At 36.4% G+C, this 3,522-nt stretch overlaps 1 pseudogene; it reads right to left on the reverse strand.

The window, feature by feature from the left end:
• Nucleotides 1-1,371: 1,371 nt before the first annotated feature.
• LOC115956567 lies at nucleotides 1,372-3,157 on the reverse strand (annotated as a pseudogene).
• Between the last annotated feature and the right edge of the window lie 365 nt (nucleotides 3,158-3,522).

Consider the following 3,522-nt stretch of genomic DNA (forward strand, 5'->3'; position numbering starts at 1 on the left):
TTCATTATTGAACTCATTTTTCATTGTTACGTTAAAGTTAATAAAGCTTTTGTTTTTAGATTTTGCTCAGTCTCTCTGGGGGCTTCAAATTCACGGATTGAGCCTAGCCTCTAATTTCCACATATTGAAGATAAATAAATGAAAAATATATACACTTTTAACTTAGGTTGAAAAGGCTGAATCCTTATTATAAGGATATCATACGCTGAATCCTTATTTATTTCTATGGAATTGATCATATTCACTACCTATACATGTTATAAAATATGGGAAAATGTTCATCATATCATAAACAACACAGAGAAATAAGAGTTGGACATCCAAGCCTGAAACTAAGCATATATTTAGAAGCATGAACAAGCCATAATTGGCAAGATTTACCATTGCCAAAATAGGGAACCGTTTGATGAATAATTAAGTAAAAAAGATCGGATCGAGAAGTTACCTTCATTAAACATTCTGAATTGCTACTGGAGGTAGATCTTTGGGATGTGTTGCACCTTTGGAAAATCCACGCTACCTTCTCCTGCGATGCGATTATTAAGTTCCATTGAGACAAATCTGGAAAGCAATTCCTGGAGATTAAGGTATTCAATACCCTTAGGCACTGTCTTTAACTCCATGCACCTGTAAATCCATAAGGATTGCATACTTGGCATCACCCCCTTTTCTATTATTATGTCATTCAATTGAGGGAAATTACGAATTCTCAAATTTGTAAGCTTAGGAAAGCCTGTACTAAAACGTAGTCGGTTCCCAACATAGGCATTAATAAGTGAAAGAGGTCCCAAATTTGGCAAAGTAGCGATGTGAGGGAGTAGATCATCTTCCAATCTAGACCAATGCAATTCTAGAAACGTTAGGCTTTGAAGTGAATGAAACCATTGTGGAACCTTCTCTAGCTTTCCTGCTAAAATTATCTTTTGAAGGTTAGGAGGAGATGAGAGTGCATCCACTTGGAGAGTTTCCTCCTCATTATGTACCCTGATAGACAAGCCCCTAAGATGTCTCATGTTTTGAATTGCGATACATAAGTCTATTTCGTATGCTGCTTTCACATTTGAAATACCAATCGTGGTCAGTTGGCTCATGCATTGAATCTTTCTTATCAAGTCATTGTTTGCCTCAATAGAACATATAACTTGCAAATTCTTTAACTGAGCAATATTTGATGGTGTTTGCATCCCAGTAGAAAATCTAAAGTCATTCCCATTTCTAGTGTAGCGATACATAATTAGATGCCGCAAGTTTTGTAACTTTCCTATTCCACGTGGAAGGGTCTGAATTTGTGTGTCCACGATGTCCAAGATTTGAAGATTAAGGAGCCTTCCTATGGAATTCGGAAGCTTCTTAAGTAAGTTGCCCTTAAATTCAAATACTTTTTAAGTTGAATAAGTTGACTGTTTCACTAGGCAATTTACTAATGGGGGTACCCTCCAAATCTATGACCCTTAATATTTTACTTTCGAAAGGCAATGTTTTCAACAAACTTTTAAAAACAAGAAATGAACGAAGCTTTGAAATACCCTTAAATGATTTCAATTCATCACCTGTTCTCTGGATGGAAATGGGACGTGCTTTGCATTCTTTAATTTCTTCTTCTCCATCATGTATAACACCAAGCATTTCTCTCTCTGATATTAATAGAGCAAGCTCCTTCATAATATCATGCATTTTACATCTCTTTGGTCTTCCAAATTCATTTCTCTTTACAACTTGAAGCATGTTCCGAAAAATGAGTTCTACTAGATAGCCATCTGCTACTGCTTCTGGTGTGGACCCTTTTACTTGCTCCACAAATCCTTCTGCTATCCATAGCTTAATGAGTCTTTTTCTTCGAATCTCATGATCTTCTGGAAAAAGTGAGCAATATAAGAAACAATGCTTCACTTGATATGGTAAATCGTTGAAACTAAGTAACAAAATGCTCTTCACTGCTTCTAGCTTAGGACTATTACTAAGACTCCAATTCAAGTTGTTGTAAATTTCATTCCATTGAGACATTCTTGGAATACATAAGACTACCTAAAGCCGCAATTGCAAGAGGCAGGGCTTTGCATTTTCCCACAAGCTCTTGAGCAAAAGATTTGAGCTCCGGTGGACAGCTTCCATTTGGACTATTTGAGAATGCTTTCTTGCAAAAGAGTTCCCAGGCCTCTTCCTTCTGTAGCAGTTGAATATGATGAATGTGGTGTTTACCTCCCAAATGATAGCAAGCTCCATCTTCCTTTCGAGTTGTAAGGATGATTCTGCTCCCAAGACAACTATCTCGAAGTGATACCTTTATTTCATCCAAGAGGTTTGTGTCCCAAACATCATCTAGGACGAGTAGATATATTTTCTTCTCTAAATAGTTCACCAATGTTTTTACTAACAATCTATTGTTCATGGAACTCAAGTCTACTGGATTTGCTTCCTTCCTAGTCCCGTAGAATTCCTTAATCAAACTCCTCAATAAATTATCTAATTCATATGCTTGGGAAACTGTGATCCATGCACAACAGTCAAAATGTTTCTTTACATCATCGTTGTTGTAGGTGTTGGCAACTAGTGTGGTCTTGCCTGAACCTCCCATCCCAACTATCGAAATGACAGTTTGGTGTAGTTCTCCACCCATCAACCAACTCATTAACAATTGTCTTTTCTTTTCAATCCCAACAAGTTCGTCTTCTTTAAAAAAAAGTGATGATTCAGCACGATGCACCACCCATTTCTGATTATCTTTAGAAATAGTTCCTTCTATATGGTCAATACAATATCTTTGCTTCCTCTCTGGTATGGTGCCCTTGATTTTCCCATTAATTTTTTGTATCTTGGTGGCAGTTTGACGCATTACCCATAGATATTTTGGAAAGTAAATGGTGTGGTGAAGGATCCAGGAAGAATGACCCCCGATTCGTTGGCGATTTATGTGATACATGAAGTTGCCAATAATGTCTTCAACATCATATGCCATGTCTCTCACATTTGCCACCCAAGTTTTCTCTCCTTCACTCCCTACTCCCTTTCTATCAACATCTATTAAGAAAGATTGCACGCTTATTAACTCATCTTTGATATCTTCAATTGCATCACGAGCCCCCCATAACAACGTTGCTTCAGTTGAAAGGATTGAAAGGATATTGTCAATCAAGAGTTTTATTACAGCCTTATCCATTTTTAACTTCAGACTCCCTTAGCTTAGTCACTTGTTCCTCACAAGTCCCAAAGAGACCTACACAAAAAAGAATAGAGGTGAAAAACATAAAGCATGAAGGAACGTTTTTTTTTTTTTTTTTTTGGGTCAAGTGGTGTAGATGCATAGATTTTGCTCATCAACGTCGATGTCACTCAGTTAAGGACATCAGGATTAGGGTCTATTTGATAAGAGGTTTTTAGTAACATTGTTTAAGTGTTGTGCAAATATATATAGATGAAAAAATATTATAAAAATATGTATATTATTGTTTAAACAACGAAAACTGTTTTATAAACAACAAAACATGCCCTAGAATTCCATAAATACCATGATCATTGTATTTA

Source organism: Quercus lobata, chromosome 8 (genome assembly GCF_001633185.2).
Source record: "Quercus lobata isolate SW786 chromosome 8, ValleyOak3.0 Primary Assembly, whole genome shotgun sequence".
Taxonomy (NCBI): Eukaryota; Viridiplantae; Streptophyta; class Magnoliopsida; order Fagales; family Fagaceae; genus Quercus; species Quercus lobata.